This window comes from Rhinopithecus roxellana, chromosome 8 (genome assembly GCF_007565055.1).
Source record: "Rhinopithecus roxellana isolate Shanxi Qingling chromosome 8, ASM756505v1, whole genome shotgun sequence".
NCBI lineage: Eukaryota > Metazoa > Chordata > Mammalia > Primates > Cercopithecidae > Rhinopithecus > Rhinopithecus roxellana.
In genome coordinates, this window is record NC_044556.1 from 79,823,941 (window position 1) to 79,844,625 (window position 20,685).

Genomic DNA, 20,685 nt, shown 5'->3' on the forward strand with positions numbered 1-20,685 from the left:
GAGACTATTCACTCTCAAGATCCACCAAGCAGAAAAGTGAGATGTCCAGGCAGATCTGCTTCTGGTCCTTTCCCCAAGTATTTTGCTTTATATTCTTTGGAAGAAATGCCATTTTCCCCTGCCACAGTTGCCTAGGAAAGAAAAAAGAGAGAGAGAGAGAGAAAAGGAAAAAGAATGCAGTGAATATGTCGACCTTTGTAGACGAAGAAGCGGTCACCAACCCACTTGGAAAAGGGCGTGCATTCTGAGTCATTTCTCTAGTTGTGATCAAGGCCTAGCTTTAACCATTGTGCCTCCCATTCCTCAGGCCCAGCCCTTCCCTTAATCAATAATGGCCCTTTGGATTGAAATTGAGGAATATCAATGAACTGGTGGAGGTAATTTCATCCAAATAACTGCAGGGAAAATCAGTAATCAGGAACAGGGATGCTGAGCAGATAAAAAACCTAGGAAATGAAAGACAACAATTTAGTTTCTGATTGAGTCTTCTTGTACTTTTACTTTTTTTTTCTTTTTAATTCAAATCTGGGTCTTATTCGAAGAGTTTAAGTAGCTTTCAAAAAGAAAAGTTTAGAATTATTTTTTTAAAAAAGTTTAGAATTGAAAAGAGTATTCTTTTCCTGTTAAGTAAAATAAGCATAATTAGTTGTTCAGGAAAATACTCCCTCGGAAACTATGGCGAAATAGTACAATACCCAAAAGATCAGCCAATAGGTCAGAAAGCCTCCCTGAAGAATCAGGAAACATGATAATAGTGGGTTTCTGTCCCTTTTTTGTTCGCATGGATTACTCTCTTTAAAATACCACCTTTAGGAATGTGTTGCCAGCCCCCTTTCTTCAGCTGTGATCTCCAAAGGAAATAGGGAGGCTTACTAGGAACTGTGGGATGCCAACATTCAGATCATTTTCAACTTCAAGAGAGGGAAATCAGGACAAAGATTTCCAACGATTTGAACAATATGCCTGTCATTGTCAGCAGGCTTAAAAACGAATCATATGATTTTCAGAGTTTAGGAGGCAGGCTAACTCCCTAAGAAGAAACTAAGTTTATAGAAGACAAAGAGTAGGGTTAAAAAAAAAAGCCATTATTTGGTTGTCAGGGTAACTTCCTAATTGGAATAAGATAGATAAGTTGCGAAAACATACTTGGTTCCTCTGAACACACTTTTACAATCTCTCTTGGGTTCAGACTTGATAAGAGAGAAAAGGCGAAGTTTTATTTCTTATACACAGAGACGTTGTAGAGTGGAAAACAAGACCATTAAGAGTGTGGAGGAGTCATTTATTGCCTTCTTTCTGACAGCAAGCAGTCACAGGATGGAACTGCTTCTGGCATTCAAGCAGTTAAGAGACTTCTGAGGTCAAAGCCACAAACCCTGAAGTAATGGGAAGCCATGCATATGCTTTCTGAAGTCCGGGAGCTTCTTTTAGAAGAGAACAGGAATTAGATTAAGCTAATGTTGCTGAACACATGAAATTTGTTGTTAGCAAATTACGGAGCTCAGGAAATTATCAGCTTCTACAGGGCATTCCAAACTTAGCCCCAAAGCCATGGCAAATGTTGAAGAGCAGAGAAAAGCTTCAGTCAGGCTGAAGCAAAGAACTCCCAAACCTCATGTCTGATACAATTATAGGCTGCAAATGGGGAGGAGGAACCATGGAATCTGCATGTAAATGGCAAAGTCTACCAGCAACCTGATATTGGCTCTAAAATTAACTTTTATTTACATAAGCAATGCATATAGAAAAATTAATAACTATTGCTAAAATCTAAAAAATGTAACTTCACTTTCAATATCCAGAGTTAATGTTATAACCGGCACATAATAATCACTTAAGAGATGTTAGCCATTTAAAAGTGCATATTTGTATATATATGTATATCTCTTTTTGTTTGTTTGTTTGTTTGTTTGAGACAGAGTCTTGCTCTGTCGCCGGGCTGGAGTGCAGTGGCGCGATCTTGACTCACTGAAACCTCCGCTTCCCAGGTTCAAGTCATTCTCCTGCCTCAGCCTCCCAAGTAGCTGGGACTACAGGTGTGCACCACCACACTCAGCTAATTTTTGTATTTTTAGTAGAGAAGAGGTTTCACCATGTTGGCCAGGATGCTCTTGATCTCCTGACCTCAAGTGATCTACCCGCCTTGGCCTCCCAAAGTGCTGGGATTACAGGCCTGAGCCACCATGCCTGGCCCTCTTTTTTTTTTTTTTTTATATTTAGAGGCTGGGTCTGTCTCTGTTGCCCAGGCTGGAGTGTGGTGGTGCAATCATAGCTCATAGCAATCTTGAACTCCTGGACTCAACTGATCTTCCTGCCTCAGTCTCCTGAGTAGCTAGGGCTACAGGTGCATGCCACCAAGCCTGAATAATTTTTAACTTTTTGTAGAGAAGGGATCTTGCTATGTTGCCCAGGCTGGTCACAATCTTCTAGCCTCAAGCTGTCTTCCCTCCTCAGCCTCCTAAAGTGTTGGGATTACAGGTGTAAACCACCATACCCAGCCTATACCCACTTAAAACATCTACTTTTATTGCTGAGTAATATATTGGGAATATTTTTTCATGTCAAGAAATGTATCTTGTGTTTGCGTGTGGTGGCTCACACCTATAATCCCAGCACTTTAGGAGGCCAATGCAAGACACTCAGTGGAGGCCAGGGGTTCAAGACCAGCCTGGGCAACACAGTAAGATTGTGTCTCTAATTTATAAAAAAAAGAAAAGAAAAAAAATTAGCCTGTGTGGTGGTCCCAGATACATGGGAGGCTGAGGCAGGAGGCTGTCTTGAGCGTAGGAAGCCTAGGCTGCAGTGAGCCATGTTCACACCATTGTACTCCAGCCTGGGTGACAGAGCAAGACCCTTCCTCAAGAAACAAACAGAAAACAAAAAAGCAATATATCTGGCTTTATTTTCTCTGTTTTACCACTAATATCTGTATGCTTTTATGACATAAGACAGAATATTGACTAGCTTTGCTCTAGCTGTGAATCAACAGACCTTATTTATAAATTCAGTGAAATCTCCTCTAGTGGGGAAGGAGATCATAAAAACAACAGAGCCTTAAAGGGCAAACAAAGCATTGCAGAGATTGAACGTGCATGTATTTATAGGAATATATGCAAAGATAAGAATGAAAGAAATGACGATCCATTTTGAGCCTAGAAAAGGGAGATGAGCCCCTCCCTTCCTTACCATACACCCTGCCCCCTCCCTCCAGATGCGCTCTTGCTGGATGGGTCACTCCAGGATTTCCTGATTATAATGAGGAAGCACAGCTGATTACGCCAGTAAGTTCAGATTGAGATCTCATCACCTTTTGACCTTCAGCCCCACCCTCTGTTTACCAGTCTGAAAGCTGGCACACATGACTCTAAATGGAAGTAAAAAGAAAGAAGGCAAAAAACTGAAGTGACATGTGCCAAGTGGTTGTCAGCTCTTCAAAGCCACACCTTGTTTCTCTCTTCCTGTGTAATGATGAGAACCAGAGCCTTGAGCCATCATAGTTTAGGATGGAGACAGATCTGCAATGCATAAAACAGAGACCTACCCAAGACTGTTATATTTCATTGAGAAAATAAAAGACATCAGATGAGAACTTCTTCATTCTCCACCATCAAATCAACAATCTGGCCTGCATCTCTCCCCATCTTCTTTTCTCATAGTTTTGTGCTTACCAAAGGCTATCCTTTCCAATTCTGTCCTGGGACCCAGCTTCTCTATCAACCAAATATTGTCCCTATTTCTTCTCTTATTTTTTTCTCCACCATCATTCATCTCTTTCCCCAACTACAAACATACTCTAATAGATACCAAATTAAGAAGCAAGCATAAATAAACAAAAAGACCTAGAATCCTCTGTAAACCCTTATTTCCCTTCAGCTATCACCTCCCTCCCATTTTTATGTTCCCTTGTACAGTAAAGGGAGGTTTTATGAATATGTATGCTGTCTTCACTGCCTGAACTCCATTTCATCCTTCAACACTCTGTAATCTGGCTTCTGTGTATTGCATTTGCTAAAATAATTTTTGCTCAAAATTATCAGTGGACTTCATGTTGACAAACAATGGACATGTTTTTTGTCTTTTATTTGTTAGTCCCTTCGTTTTATTCCACTTGGTAGATAATTCTATCTATCTTTTCTGACTTCAGTGACCCTTTGCTCTCCTGGATTTTCTTCTAGCACACTGATTGCTCTTTCTCCATCTCTTTTTGCCAGCTCTCCTTCTCTGACTGACTTCTACTGGCTTGGTGATTTAGGGCTAGGTTCTGGACGCTCTTCTCTTTACTCTCCACATTTTGCCCCTAGAGATCTCATTCATATTCATGGCATCAGTTAGTGTCTATATGCTGCTGATTCCTATTATGGAGACTGTGGTACACCACCCAGAGGCTCCCTTTAAGACTAAGGCAATCATTTTCCCAACTGTTGCAAGTATTGGCTGTTGGCAGCTCACAAAGATTCCCTCCTTGAGCATTGTCCTTGGTTTAAGACTATATATCCCTTTTTCTTTTTCTATTTCTTTTTTTTCTTTTCTTTTCTTCCCTTGTCTTTTCCTTTCTTTTATTTATTTATTATTATTATGATTATTATTTTTGATAGCGACTCACACTCTGTCACCCAGACTGGTGTGTGGTGGCACCACCACAGCTCAGTGCAACCTCTGCCTCCAGGGTTCGACTGATTATGGTGCCTCAGTCTTTTGAGTAGCTGGGACTACAGGCATATGTCACCATGGCCAGATTATTTTTATATTTTTAGTAGAGACGGGGTTTCACTATGATAGCCAGGCTGGTCTCGAACTCCTGGCCTCAAATCATCTCTGCTCACTTCAGCCTCCTGATGTTCTGCGATTACAGGCATGTGCCATGGCAACCGGCTTTATATCCTTTTTTGACGGGCAGTCTGCATTCAATCCTGGTTGAAGCAAGAGTACACACTCTGTACAAAGGATGCAAGGACAACTCAGAGTTCAGGACCACTCTGAAGGGTCATGCCAGTTCCAGAGCTCCCTGGATTGGCTGAGGACTCTGTTATAACTGCATCACAGTTCAACTTCTCCCTCCACCCAATCATGCTTTTTTACTCCCTTACAGACATTGTTTCTAAGGACAATTCTGTAGTAGATACTGTGATCCACTGACCAAATGTCCCTTCAGGAATAAGGAACTAATTGCTATGGTGCTGGGAATCCTGGGCAAACAATACTCAGAGATAAGGCCTCTTCAGGGCAGCTAACACCCCATTACTGATCCAGTAGGGGCACAAAGGCTCCATTCTCTCACCTCAACTTGGGATAGCACTGGAGGGCCATCTTAATTCAGAAGTCCCTGCCCCAAAGAAAGGATACATTGTCTAATTTGATTCATCTCCAGAGACCCAGTGCCCTCCTTCTGCCCCCGTGAGATTAGAGATTGATGAGGCCAGGTAACAAATAAATGCCTGTGTAAATTCCAGCTATGGTGGGTCCACACCTCCAGTGATTATTTCTCAAATCTCCAAGTGCATAACTAGGATTGACATACTGGCGGTTAGAGGAATCCCACTTTGTATCATTGACCTTGGGGAAAGCCATATCATAGTGGAGAAGGCCAAGTGGAAACCTCTGGAAACCATCCATACACCCCTTCCCCCAGCCAAGGCAACAAATAGAGTAAAATTGCATCCTGGAGTAGAGGAATAGTAGAGATTAATGTTACTATTAAAGATCTAAAAATGCAGGGATGGTGGTGGTCACTACTCACTCTCATACCCTCATTTAGTGGCACTAGTCTGGCTCCTGCAGAAACTGGGTGATTCTGGAGAATAATAGCAGAAAACCACAGCTCAAACAAGTGATAGCCTCAGTTGTAGCTATTGTGCTGGATGTGGTTTTATTGCTAGATAAATAAGATAAAATAGGTTAATGAGATTTTGGGTTCATGGCATGTGGCCATTGATTTGGGAAATGGATTCTTTTCTATTCCAATTAGAAAGAAGATCAGAGATAGTTTGCATTCATGTGACGTGAATAATATTCAACTGCAGCTTTGATCCAGGGCTATGCTGACCCTCTTACTTTTATCACAACATAATCTGAAGATACTTGGATCATCTCGAAATTTCACTACAAGTCATATTGATTCATTCCATCAGTGACATTATGCCGACTGGACAGTACTCTAGAAAACTTCATAAGACACATGCAAGATAAACACTATGAAGATTTATTGATCTCTCACTTTGATGTAGTTTGTATGGATCTAGTGGTCTGGTGAACACCAGACTATCCCCTCCAAATTAAAAGACACATCTTGCATCCCTTATCACAAAGAAGGAAGCTCAGTGTGTGGTAGGCATCTTTCAGTTATGGGTATATAAGATAACACACTATACACCTAGAAATACCACTAGCTTTCAGTGGGGTCCAGAGCAGGAAAAAGCTGTCCACTAAAGCAAGGCTGTGGTGCAAGCAGTTCTGTCATTCGGGCCCCAAAGTTGCTGGAAATGTCAGAGGTGGAACTTACCAAATCACAAATTAGAGCAGGCCCAGCTGCTGTTCATCATAATGGTTTTTCTGAGGTTAAGCCCACGTATGACCAGAGGGCATGAGTATACAGTACATCACTCTCCATAGTTGCACAAGTGTTTATTTCTCAGCTCACACCTATGGCCACGTAAGTAGTCTCACACGACCAACTATTGGAGGAGGAAAAAGCATAAGCTTGATTTGTCAATGATTGGTCTCAGTATGTGTGTGCAAGCTGACCATAAACAGTGACTGTATTATAAGTACAATCCGAGTTGGCTTTGAAAGTGGAGAGAGAGAAATTCCCAATGGGCAGAACTGTTATAAGTATACGGAGTCATCCACTTTGTGTGAAAGGAGAAGTGGCCTGAAACAAAAATATGTGAAAAATCCTGGATAGTGGAAAATGGCCTTAGTTATCTGTTAAGGGGGCTGGAAGGAAAAGGACTAGAAGACTGAAGACAAGGAAGTCTCAGGTAGATATATGGAGGCAGAGGAAATATAAAAGTGGGCATAAAGTGCAAAGATTTTTGTATCACACATTAACCCTCACTTGCACACATCCACCAGCAAAGAGGGACTGAGCAACTAATTATTTAACATTATTTGGCCAGTTGATGTTAGCTAGTCTTTGTCATTGGCCACCCTGCAACCAGCACAAGAAGCGCTATTGTGGCAGAGACGGAAGCTACGTATAGGTCAACAGCACGGACTTCTTAGCAGGTTCAATATAGCTATGGCCTCTTTTGAATATTCAAACTTTCAGTGGCATAGACCAATGTGCCTACCCCTAATAAGGCAATACAGCACTGTTCCTCAAGGAGGACAACCAGTAACTTGGTGTGGAGTCAACTACCTTGGGCCTCTTCCATGCAAGTAGTTGATTTGCCACCAAATCCACTATTAAATTCTGGAAGAGCCAGAATTTCATTCTCACAGAGATAAATACTGGTTCTGGGAATGCAAAATCTCAGCTAGTACCACTCTCTAGGGGGCTTACAGTTCCTGACCTCTAGGCCTGGACTCTCAAAAACACAGCATTTGAGCAGGGAACCCACTTCAAAGAAGGAGACACAGGAGTGAGCCCATGAATATGTTTCTTCTCTCATACCACATCATCCAGAAGTAGCTGATCTCATAGACCCCGTTGGTTTCAAGGATGAATTCTATCAAATATTTAAGGTAGAAATAATATAAATCTTTCTTTTTTTTTAATGGAGACAGGTTCTCACTCTGTTGCCCAGGCTGGAGTGCAGTGGCTCTGATCATAGCTCACTGCAGCCTCAAACTCCTGAGCTTAAGGGATCCTCCTGCCTCAGCCTCCCAAGTGCCTGGTACTATAGACATGTGCTACCACACCATGCTAACTTTTAAAAAATCATCATCATTATTATTATTATTTTGGAGACAGAGACTTGCTCCATCACCCAGGTTGGAATGCAGTGGTGCGATCTCGGCTCACTGCAACCTCCGCCTACCGAGTTCAAGGAATTCTCATGCCTCAGCCTCCCAAATAGTTGAGATTACACATGTGCACCACCATGTCTCACTAATTTTTGTATGTGCATTTTTGTATTTGTAGAGATGGGGTTTTGCCATGTTGGCCAGGCTGGTCTTGAACTCCTGGCCTCAAGTGATTGCCTTCCTCGGCCTCCCAAAGTGCTGGGATTACAGGTGTAAGCCACCACACCCAGTCTTAAAAATTATTTTGTATAGACAGGGTCTCACTATGTTCCTCAGGCTGGTCTCAAACTCACGAGCTCAAGTGATTCTCCCACCTCGGCCTCCCAAAGTGCAGGTATTATAGGTGTGAGCCACCATGCCTAGTTGAAATAATACAAATATAACGCAAACATTTTTTCTTTCTTTTGAGACAGATTATTGCTTTGTTGCCCAGGCTGGAGTGCAGTGGCACAATCACAACTCACTGCAGCCTCAAACTCCTGGGCTCAAGGAATCCTTCCACTTCAGCCTCCTGAGTAGCTGGGACTACAGGTGCATGCCACCATGTCTGGCTAATTTTCAAATTTTTTGTAGGGACAGATTATTGCTATGTTGACCAGGCTGGTCTCAAGCTCCTGGACTCAAGTGATCTTCCTGCCTCAGACTCCCTCAGACTGGGATTACAGGCATAAGCCACCATGCCCAGCCTGCAAACTTCTTAAAAAATACAGGAGAAGGGAACTGCCCCAAATTTCCTTCACGAGGCCAGAATCATATTGACATCAAAGCCTGTCAAAGAAATTTTAAAAACAGATAATAAAACAAATAAATAAAAAATTACAGATGAGTATTCTTCATGAACACAGATGCAAAAATTCTGAACAAAATATTAGTACATCAAATTTAGCAATGACTTAAATGGATAACATATTATTACCAAGAAGAGCTTATCTTAAGAATGAGGCCGCGCGCAGTGGCTCAAGCCTGTAATCCCAGCACTTTGGGAGGCCGAGACGGGCGGATCATGAGGTCAGGAGATCGAGACCATCCTGGCTAATACGGTGAAACCCCGTCTCTACTAAAAAATACAAAAAACTAGCCGGGCGACGAGGCGGGCGCCTGTAGTCCCAGCTACTCGGGAGGCTGAGACAGGAGAATGGCGTGAACCCGGGAGGCGGAGCTTGCAGTGAGCTGAGATCCGGCCACTGCACTCCAGCCTGGGCGGCAGAGCAAGACTCCGTCTCAAAAAAAAAAAAAAAAAAAAAAAAAGAATGAAAGCTTAGTTCAAGGTCTTCTTGAAACCAATCAGTGTAATTCACACATAAAAGAAAAACAGAGAAAACTATGATACTTATATTCAATATATGCAGAAAAAGCATTTGACAAAATAGAACATCCATTCATAATTAGAAACCTTTGCAAAGGAAGAATAGAATAGAAACAAAATGCTTTAATTTCATAAACGGTGTCTATGAAAAACTTACAGATAATATTATGCACTTTTTTTGTTATTTAGTTTTTATTTCATAGTTATAGACTTAACTCTGCAATCCAGCTAGGCATAGAAAGGGAATAAGGAAAAGACAGAACTCAAAGGGAACTGCAGTGAGAGTACAAAGACTATAGGACACTGAAGCATATGGGGTGGAGGGGTGCTCTCCTGAGCTACAGAAGGATTGGTCTGTTGGTTAAGATAAAACACAAGTCAAACTTATTAGAGTTGTCCACAGTCAGCAATGGTGATCTTCTTGCTGGTCTTGCCATTCCTGGACCCAGAGCACTCCATGGCCTCCACAATATTCATGCCTTCTTTCACCTTGCCAAAGACCACATGTGTGCCATCCAACCACTCAATCTTGGCAGTGCAGATGAAAAACTGGGAACCGTTTGTGTTGGGTCCAGCATTTACTGTGGACAAGATGCCAGGACCTGTATGCTTGAGGATGAAGTTCTCATCATCAAATTTCTCCCCGTAGATGGACTTGCCTTCAATGCCATAATGACGTGTGAAGTCACCACCCTGACACATAAACTCTGAAATAATTCGGTGAAAGCAGGAACCCTTATAACCAAATCCTTTCTCTACAGTGCTCAGAGAATGAAAGTTTTCTGTTGTTTTTGGAAATTTGCCTGCAAACAGCTTGAAGGAGATGAGGCCTAAGGACTGGCTGTTGATAGCGATGTCAAAGAACACAGTGGAATTGACCATCGTGGGTATTACTGGGCTCCTGGCGGTGGTGGTGTCTGCAAAACCACCATTATACTTATTGATGAAATATTGAATGCAAACTGGGCACAGTGGCTAATACTTGTAAACTCAACACTTTGGGAGGCCAACACAGGAGGATCGCTTAAGGCCAGGGATTCAAGACCAGCCTGAGCAACATGCAGAGCCTCCCATCTCTCCAAAAAAAAATACAAAAATTAGCCAGGTGTGGTGACATATGCCTGTAGTTCAAGCTACTCAGGAGGCTGAGGCAGGAGGATCACTTGAGCCTAGGAGTTTGATGTTATGGTGATATATGATTGTGCCACTGTACTCCAGCCTGGGCAACAGAGCAAGATCCTGTCTTAAGAAATAATAATAAAAAGAAATATTAAATTATTTCACTGTAAGTCTTGAAAGAAGGCAAGAAAGTTTGCTTTCTTTACTTATTGTTTAACACTGCACTGGAGACACTAGGCAATACCATAAGGCAAGAACAAGAAATAAAATGCATGTGATTGCAAAGGGAGAAATGAAACTGTCTTTACTTGGAGACAACATGATTTGTTATATAAAAAACCTTGTTTACAAAAATGTTACATTTGGAAATCTGCTTGTCATTTTCTTACAAATTTATACATCAAACTATAATCTAACAATTATAATCCCAGGTATTTATACAAAAGAAATAAAAATACATGTCCACAAAAAGACTTGCACAAGAAATTTATGGCAGTCTTATACAGAAAATCTAAAAAATGAGAATCAACACCAATGTGCAGCAACAGGAAAATGGAGAAACAAATTGTGCTATATGAAATACTAATCAGTAATAAAAAGGAATGAACTACCATTAACTGAAATAACATAAATGAATAAAAAAAGCATTATGTTTAGTGACAGAAAGCAGATATAAAGAGTACATACTCTATGATTCCATTTGTATAAAGCTCTAGAACAGACTCTGGATGGAGTAAAGTGGCATGGGAATGAACCACAAAGGACCAGGAGAGCCTGACATTATGGAAATGTTTGGCATGGTGGTTAAATGGGTGTATACAACTGTCAAAACTCAATGGAACATATGGAATCCGTACATTTTGTTCCATTTAAATTTTAACCTTGAACTCCTGGACTCAAGTGATCCTCTTGAGTAGCTGGGATTATAAGTGCAAGCCATGATGCCTAGCCCTGATTATCTACTGTTTACTTATTGATACATACAACAACAGGGATGTATCTCAGAAACATTACGTTGAGCAAAAGAAGTCGGACACCAAAAAGTACATTATATGATTTTATTTATAGGAGGTTTAATTACACACAAAACTAATCTACATTGATAGAAATCAAAACAGTGGTTGCTTACAGAGGGTGGGGTTTGGCTGCAAGCGAGATTATCTGGGGTGCTGGAAATATTCTATATCTTGATTGTGGTGTTGGTGACATGGTATAACATGGTATAAACACGTGTCAAAACTCACCAAACTGTATACTTATAATCTGTGTGTTTTTACTACATGTACATTTTCATTGAATATATTTTTATGAAGAAAGTAACATAAGTTGGCATCCATGCAAAAATGACCTGCTGTGGCAAATGAGCATTTGCATATCTTCCTGCAGGAAATGACAACAGTATTAGTCTTTTAAACAAGTGATCTTTCATCTATCTCTATTTAGAAAATAACAATTATGTCATCTAGGCTAGCAATCTCCCAAAAATCTACTCACTCCTAGAAATCTACTCAATAGAGGTGAAACCACTAGACTGTAAGGTCATTTGAACAATAATGTTTACTGAGACAGAGTTAGTAACAACAAAAGAACTGGGGATAAATGAACGTTCATTGGTTGAGGAACAGCTGAATAAATTATGGTATATCTGCCCCCATGGACCAGGATACACTCATTTAAATGATGAAATGGAGTTATATTGGTTTGAGTGAGAAAAAGATATACAGTTGACAATAGAGCAACACAGGTTTGAACTGTGTGGGTCCACTTATATGTGTGTGTGTGTGTGTGTGTGTGTGTGTGTGTGTGTGTGTGTGTGTGTGTGTTTTCAATAACAGTTACACCAAGGGAGTGCCTTCCTCTCCTGCCTCCCCTTCCACCTCCTCCACCTTCTCTGCCTCTGCTACCTCTGAGACAGCAAGGCCAACCCCTCATCTTCCTCTCCTCAGTCTACTCATTATGAAGACAATGAGGGATGAAGACCTTTATGGTGGTTGACTTTTACTTAATGAATAGTAAATATATTTCTCTTCCTTATGACTTTCTTAATAACATGTTCTTTTCTCTAGCTTTCTTTACTGTAAGAATACATATATAATCCATATAACATACAAAATATGTATTAATCAACTGTCTATGTTATCATTAAGGCTTCTGGTCAACAGTAGGTTACTAGTAATTCAGTTTTGGGGTAGTCAAAACTATTATAAGTAGATTTTTTTCTTTTTTCTTTTTATATTTTTCTGGTGGTGGTGATATACATGGATTTTTGACTGTGCAGAGGGTTGGCGTCCCTAGCTCCTGGGTTGTTCAAGGGTCAATTGTACATAGTAATTTAATTTTTGCAAAACAAAGATAAAAGAATGCCACATATGTGTATGCACATAAATCTTATGTCTGCCTATTTAGAATTCTGTGGTCGGAAACATATGGTGTTCCTGACATAAATTACCTTACGTGGGAGCAGTTGCTGATGTAGTAGAGAGGGAGAAAGAGGAAGAAAGAGAAAGAACAATGCAAAAAGTCTTCACTGAAAGAAAAGCATGCTTTTGATATTACATTGCTGTATGTCTGCAAAACAAATTTATATGGTTATATTTGTAAAGACATCTATTAATTATCTGTTTATTATTTCACCATGGAAATTATATTTTCACCATGGAAATTAAGTACTTTTTAAGCATGTTTATACTAGGTACCAAAGAGTATTCTACGTGGTTTCAAATAATAATTAATTTAATCATTCCAACAGCCCTCTGCGGCAGGTCTGGTTAGTGTCTGTATTTCAAAGATAAGAAAACTGAGGCACAGAAGAGGTTATCACAGTCACAGAGTTGGTAAGCAGCAAGTCAGGGATTTGAGTGCAGGCATTCTGGGTCCAGAGTCTATGCGCTTAACTACTACATTATGCCCCTTCTCTTTTTAATAAAAAGTAAACCAGCCATCTCCAGTCTCCACTGCTTAACTCTGTCCCGTATCTTGCCATTGCACTTGGAAGCCAGTTCTAATTCCTCTGGTAGTCTTTAAGGCCCGTGACATCTGGCCTCTGCCAAGCTCTCTAGGCACCCAGCCTCACTGACCTCTCTCTCTTTTTTGATTGGCCTGTTCTGCATCTTGTTCCCTTGCCTTTTTCTCAGGACACCTTATAACTGACTCTGTCACATCCTTCAGATCTCAGTGTAATGCCCCTTCCTTGAGGGCGCTTCCCTAACCACCTAAGTAAGTTTCCTTACACCTCTCCTTTCTTTCTCTTTTTTTCTTTTTCTTTTGAGATGGAGTCTCATTCTGTCACCCAGGCTGGAGTGCAGTGGCACGATCTCAGCTCACTGCAACCTCCATCTCCCGGGCTTAAGGGATCCTTAAGCCTTAGCCTCCTGAGTAGCAGGGATGACAGGCATGCACCACCACGCCCAGTTTTATAAAAATTTTTTTGTAGAGATGGGGTTTTGCCATGTTGCTTAGACTGGTCTGAAACTCCTGAACTCAAGTGACCTGCCCACCTCAGTCTCCCAAAATGTTGGGATTACAGGCGTGAGCCACCACACCTGGCCTCCCCTACACCTATCATAACAAACCCTTTGTCTTCTTCATAGTACTGAATGCAGCCTGTACTTACTTGTGTCATTTGCTTACTGTATATCTATCTCCTCTGTACAGTATAAGCCCCAGGGGCCAGGGTCTTTTTAAGTCTTGGCCTCCACTGTATCCCCAGCACTTGCCATAGTGCTTGGTTAATAACGGGTACAGAAGAATTTTTTTTTAATAAATAAATAAATGAATGAAAGGCAATACTGAAAGGTGAGGAAGGGTTTGGTTCTAAAATCAGACAGACCAGAGTTTGACTCAATCCTCTGAGCTTGGCAGATTTGTGAAACCTCTTGAAACATGTATTGTCATCTGTGAAAGTGAGATAATAATAGTATCTACCTCAAAGAGTTGTTGTGAGGATTAAGTGAGATAAATTATCTACCATGCGCATAGTAACCCCTAATGCATCATAGCTGCTATTATTACAGCCATCAGTATCATCATTCTCAGGCTGCTTCACAGGCCATTGTCCAGCCTGTGGGGTGACAGACCTTGGATCAGATCCTACCACTTTTCCAATCAGCTCAGGCTTGGCAGGTAGGACTTGGGGAATAACTTCTAGCTGAGCCTGTGTGTGGAGCAGGCACGTGATTGTCATGCCCGTAATAGTGTTGAAAGCCAGGAACAATTTCTAGAGAGCCACTTTCTCCTCATCCCTTGCTTTTCCTAGCCTTCTTTCAGTTCCCTTCCCGTTCTTGGTATTGCTTTTAATACTGCCTGAATTAAGCCAGTCCTCTGCTTAGCTTCCTTTCTGCCATTGGAAAGCATCTTTGGGAGTGTAAGGGATTCTGTTCCTTCAGTTGATAGAGTGTGCTTCGCAGAGACAAGTATTTGAGGTTGTGTTAAGATAAGTTAACCAGACTTTGAAGGAAACACTCAGTGGCTTAATCATAGCACAGAGATGATAACCTCATGGTTTTCTCTTCTTCCTGGGTCTCAGGAAGCGATGGCTACTCCACCCTTCCCAGCGGTTGCTGGCAGAAAACATTGATGTCGATTAGCATATAGGGTATATACAAAGAGACAGATGGAAAAGAAAATGCAAATAGGAGCTAAGATATTTTCACAGTGGAAACCAATTGGAAACTGGAAAATAAGAGACGATGGCCTCAGGAGGTCTTGAATGCTTTATGTTTATTCAAGGTGAGGGGCAGAAGCTATTGCTTCTCTCAAAATGAGCCAGAGAAGACTTCCTGGAAAAGTACCGAATTATCCAGTTGGCCATGGCTGCCAACTCCTAGAGACTTCCTGCTTCCTACTTTTTGAACTCATTTGTAGTATTCTGAGCATATTGTTTTGTATATGTGATGCTGTCCTCTCTTCCAGGAATAGTTTTTCTATTCTGTGTTCCCTTAACTGCCTTACTAACTCCTGTAACTTTTCTACGACTAATCTCAGTACCTAGCACAGTGCCTGACACATTATAGCCATTTCCTAAATGTTTGCTGAATGAATGATGGGTATCCAGAAAGAAAAAAAAGTTAAATGTTGGGTGCATACAAATCTTTGGAATTAACTATCCCAAAAGATGCTAGGTGTGTTGGCTCACACCTGTAATCCCAGCACTTTGGGAAGCTGTGGTGGGAGGACTGCTTGAGGCCAGGACTTCCAGACCAGCTTGGTCAGCAACTAGACCTTGTCATTACAAACAATAAAATAATTAGCTGGGCTTGGAGGCACGCACCTGTAATCCCAGATACTTGGGGGACTGAAAGACGAAGGATTACTTGAGCCTAAGAGTTTGAGACTGCAATGAACTATGATTGATAGTGGCACTGCACTCTAGCCTGTGCAACAGAGAAGACTCTATCTCTTAAAAAAGTTATCCCAGAAGATTATATAAGTTAACTAAGGAAATATGTCAAAAGAAAGGCCAGACACAGTCTTGGGGGATAGTGGTATCCTGGGTGACAGAGGAGAGCTTGAGCTGGCAGGGATTTGAGTGGATAGGAAACTGGAGGTTGTGTCCTGCACAGAGACTCTGGTAGACGGAAAGTTAACAGGCTCTGATATCCAGCACTCCTTTTACTAGCTGCAAAGTTAAGCTGTACTCATCATTCAGTGGTGGCTGAAAGTAGCACCTGAAGAAGCTCTTGGGCTTGCCTCAGTGGGATATCTTTAAAAGGAGCACCAATTGTTCTCTTTTCTGAGATGGTTTCAGTGAAGTCAAGGTTGAATGGAAGGGCACATACTGACCACTAAATCTCTTTCAACCCTTTGTTGTTATCTGATGGTAGGATTTAAAATTTACATGTACTGAATATTCATATATGCAATCAGTCTTAGATTATCCCAGGGCAGAGTACATATATTGATTGGGCTAGTGGCCCATCACAATCATTTTTGATTTCAAGCTCTTGTTAAGATAATTGCAGACTCTGTTAATTAATTCCTTTGTTGAAATTATTACTGTCAGTGATTATTCTGACACGGAGTTAATGCAAGGATGCTTTTCTCTTGCAAAGCAGTGTTTCCCCTCTCCTTTCCACTGATTGGCATTTCAAGAAGAAAGAAGGCAAACAACACCTTTATGTATTAGTCTGAAGAGAATGCTGTTTAGGAGAAGCACATGGCACAGTGGAAAGGAGACAGACTAGGTGTCTGTCATTCATTTAACCGTTATTGAGCTCAATAATATTAGCAATAATAACTACTGAGTTCAATAACTCAATAAGTATAATAAGTATGGGCTAGGTGCCTTGGGTTCAAATCCGAGCTCAGTCGCTCAGTCACTTACTAGCTATGTGATATAGGGTGACTGACCATCCCAGTTTGCTCAGGACTGTCCTGGTTTTAGCAATGAAAGTCCTGCGGTCTGGGAACCCCCTCAACCCCCTCAACCCTGGACTAACTGGGACAGTTGACCGCCCCAGTAAGTCACCTGCACTTATCTATAAAATAGGAAAATTTCTTTGATGTGAGGGTGTGAGGGTCAAATGAAATAATGTGAAAGAACTTTGTAAATTATAAACTGTTATATAGACATAAAATACATATCGTTTGTCTTGTTTTCTTGTCTCAGATACATGTAGCAAAAAGCTTGGCCATAGAGCTGAATTTGACACTAGGGCTAAGGCAGGTACTGAGGGATGGGAGACCCCTGGAATCATCAAGCTCTGGGCAAGTTTCCATCTGACTGCAAAGTTTGGTGCCTGAAGGGACAGCATATTGCATCAGAATCCAGCAGACAAATTGAAAAGAGATACAAACAAGCTGGCAGTGGGCTTCTGGTGTGTTCTCAAGCACAATTGTCTGCAAGTAGGCACCAGGGCAACAGCCATAGGCCTGATAACTTAGGAATCTCTTTGGGAGGGGATTGGCAAGAGCAACCCAGGTGTTTTAGCGGAGGGACCTGGAGTATTGGGACGATACCTGTAACAGCATCAACAGGACCAAAACAGGTACCAAGCAGAGCCCTGTTATCAGACCAAGACCCAAGGCTGAGGATGGATCCTTAGTCAAGATGACTCAAAGCTGGGCCCCAGAATGTGAGGCTGAGGCTGGAGGTAGGAAGAAGTGTCTGTGAGAGGAAGATGGGGTAAGAAAATTGTATTTTACAACTTGACTGCAGACAGATCTTAACTGCTTGGTTTTACTATCTTTTCACAGTTTGATGTTTTAGAAGAGCTGATTACACACTCCCAACTCTGTCTTTGTATCACTTTTTAAAAACTGTCTTCTCATTACTTTTCTGTTTATTTTAAAAATGATATTCAGCACATTTTTTTCTCTCAAAGAATTCTTACCATGTGCCACATCTGGGGAACAGCGAACAAACACCTGCCACGTGCTAGGTCATGAGCTCACATCACTGTGAAGCAGGTATTACTTCTCCCATTTTATACACAGGGAAATAAGGTTCAGAGAAGTCAGCTAACTAACATAAGTTCACACAGTCAGTCATGAAGTTGGGATTTGAACTCACTTCTGATTTATGCAAAAACCCACAGTAATTCCATTCTGGGATCCAGCTTCTCAGCTGGAGTCCTCAAAGAATGAGTGAGATAATGCATCACTCATTCAGGTTATCACTCTGACCACACTTGGGTTACTTGTTTTTCTTATAAGCATGTATTGTCTCCCTCATTTACCGAACCCACCATGATTATAAACTTCTCATTTTGATCGAAATCATCATCAATCCAGAAAGTCCTTGGAGTCAGTACCACTTGCAGTGCTGGTCTGCAGACTGTTTGTTACGCGTTCACGAAGATAAGGGACTTGGGCCAGAATGTAAACCAAATACTTCACTAAGCACACCGTTCAGTAGGACTGACTTTTTTTTCCCCTTAAAGCAAGACTTTTTTTGATGAAGCAGTAAGTGCCTTGACTTTACATTCTGGCACAAGTTCTTCATCTCATAACAGATCAGGAAAAACAGTTGGAGGACAGACATTGGTCCAGAAGTTGGCATTTGCCCAAGGACAACACTTTGAATAATGCTGCTGAAGTTAACATCCCCTCTCCTTCCTACCCCTTGCTGCCGTCAACTGTGGATCATCGCACCAACCTCTCAGATGGTCTCTCTGCTTCCAGTATTTCTCCTCTAATGCGTTCTCCACTCCATTGCCAGAGAAATCTCTCTAACTTGCAAACTTGTTTGTGACACTTGCCTACTTAAAATCCTTCAATGGCCCCCACTTTCTCCTAAAGTCCAAACTCCTTCACAGGGGACCTGGCTCTGCTGACCCTCGCCAACTTTATTTCCCTCTAGGTTCCAGTTTTGCTGAGTCCTGAGTAGTTGCATATGCGAGCCACGTTCTCACATCACGACTTTGTATGTGCTGTTCTGCAGTTCCTGTTGCTCTCTGGCCCTCTTCTCTCCCTCCTCGACCCATCTCACACACCGGCATTCTCTTGGCCTGGCTAATCTCTACTGATCCTTTAAACAAGGAACTTCCAAGGGATATTAGAATAGAGGTGGGATTTGGAAGATTTTATTGTTTCAAATTTAGAAGTTGAATAGGTGGAGATGAGCAGGGAAGACCGTGCAGTAGGGATTAGGGAGCAGAATGACGGAGATCCTTTAGAAGGCTGTTGCCAGACCTGTGGTGAAAATTGCCTGGGAGTGAGGCAAGGAAAACAAGGATGTGGTATGGAGAAAAACTTCCGCCCAAAGCAGTACTGGTGGCCCCAGGCAATCAATCACAGGTGGAGTGATTGATTCTGAGCAAAGAGTTAATGCAACATGGTAAACAGAGACAGTTCCTACTGACAAACTCTTCTGGGGTGCTTTGGCAGTGGCCAAAGGCCTTGGTAGACTTGGAAGAAGGACTTCCCACTTTGGCTGCTGAAGTACTCCTGTCTCTGAAGAGCTTGAAAGCACTGCTATTAAGCAAGTAATGGCTACTGCTAGCCTGGGAAAATGGTGGTGGGCTTGGCAAGCTGCGGGAGGCAGTTAAATGGTATCCATACCCTCCTCCCACACACTGAGATTGGAGGTTGTGGACGCCAAGGATGTCAGCTTTAAAAACATTTGACAGCCCTGGGGAGAGTCTCTGGTTCTTCCTTATCCATGACAGACAAGGCAGACCACAGGTCACAGTTTCTCCCTGGCCTCTGTTAGCCTCTGATAAGCAAAACCTTCAGCAGGAAGAGATTGTTCTACTTTTTTACTTAGATATAGTAAAATGTGTGCCTTTTTCCTACTTCTGGGAAGCTAAGATTTATTAGAATCTGAAAATTGCCTCCTTCAAGTAAACATTATATAAAAGGGTCCTGGTTTCCTAGTGGGAGTTTAGTTTGTAGGCTAGTTCTACAAAGAGATAAATAGGGGTTTGTCCATTTTGTGTTCTCCAAATGCTCTATAAAGATTAACTCATTTATCCTCAGCCTCCTTGTGAGGATTGTTATCCCTCTTTTTCAGCCGTGGAATCGGGACAAAGTGCTGCACGGAGGGGCCTTGCCCAAGGCTACGCAGCTGGTGGATGGGGAAATCAGGCGCTTGCCAGCCACCTCGCAGGCAGCTTTCCCTCTGAGGGAAGGTGGTGCCTCCGGCCTCTGAGGAGGTAGCTGGGACAGCCTGAAATGAGCTGCTGAAAGCCTGAAGCTCCAGAAAGACAAAAAACAAGCAACACACAGTGATGTGGGTGTCACTCGCTGAGGATGTGCGATCACACACACACTGCCCGGGTTGAAGTGAAATGAATAATGCCAATAACATTGTGAGGGAATGCTTCAGTGCCTGAAATGTACAGTGCACGAATGGTTCCCAAGATTTGTCATATTTTAATGCTATTGCCTTATGTTTGTTCGGTGCTTTCCAGTTTTGAAAGTGCTTTCACATGTTTAATCATTTGCTCACAATAATTCTTCAAAGCGAATAGGTAGATATGGGCGGAATGACAGCTCCCCCTTCCCAAATTCATGTGTTGAAACTCTAAGCCCCAGTACTTCAGAATGTGATTGTATTGGTGTGTCGGGAATTGGTTGGTTCCTTTCAGTGGGTTCTTGGTCTCACTGACTTCAAGAATTAAGCTGCGAATGCTCACGGTATTAAAGTTCTTAAAGATGGTGTGTCCCGAGTTTGTTCCTTCAGATGTGTCCAGAGTTTTTTCCTTCTGGGGGGTTCGTGGTCTCGCTGACTTCAGGAGTGAAACCGCACACCTTCGCAGTGAGAGTTACAGCGCTTAAAGGTGGCGTGTCCAGAGTTGTTCATTCCTCCTGGTGGGTTCGTGGTCTCACTGGCTTCAGGAGTGAAACTGCAGATC

General features: G+C 41.9%; 1 long non-coding RNA gene across 1 annotated transcript in view; it reads left to right on the forward strand.

The window, feature by feature from the left end:
- LOC115899201 overlaps positions 1 to 20,479 on the forward strand; it is a 33,543-nt gene extending 13,064 nt beyond the window's left edge. Inside the window, exon 3 of the long non-coding RNA XR_004058896.1 lies at positions 19,842 to 20,479. This is a non-coding gene — a long non-coding RNA (uncharacterized LOC115899201). The remainder of the gene's footprint in view (positions 1 to 19,841) is intronic.
- The last annotated feature ends 206 nt before the right edge of the window (positions 20,480 to 20,685 follow it).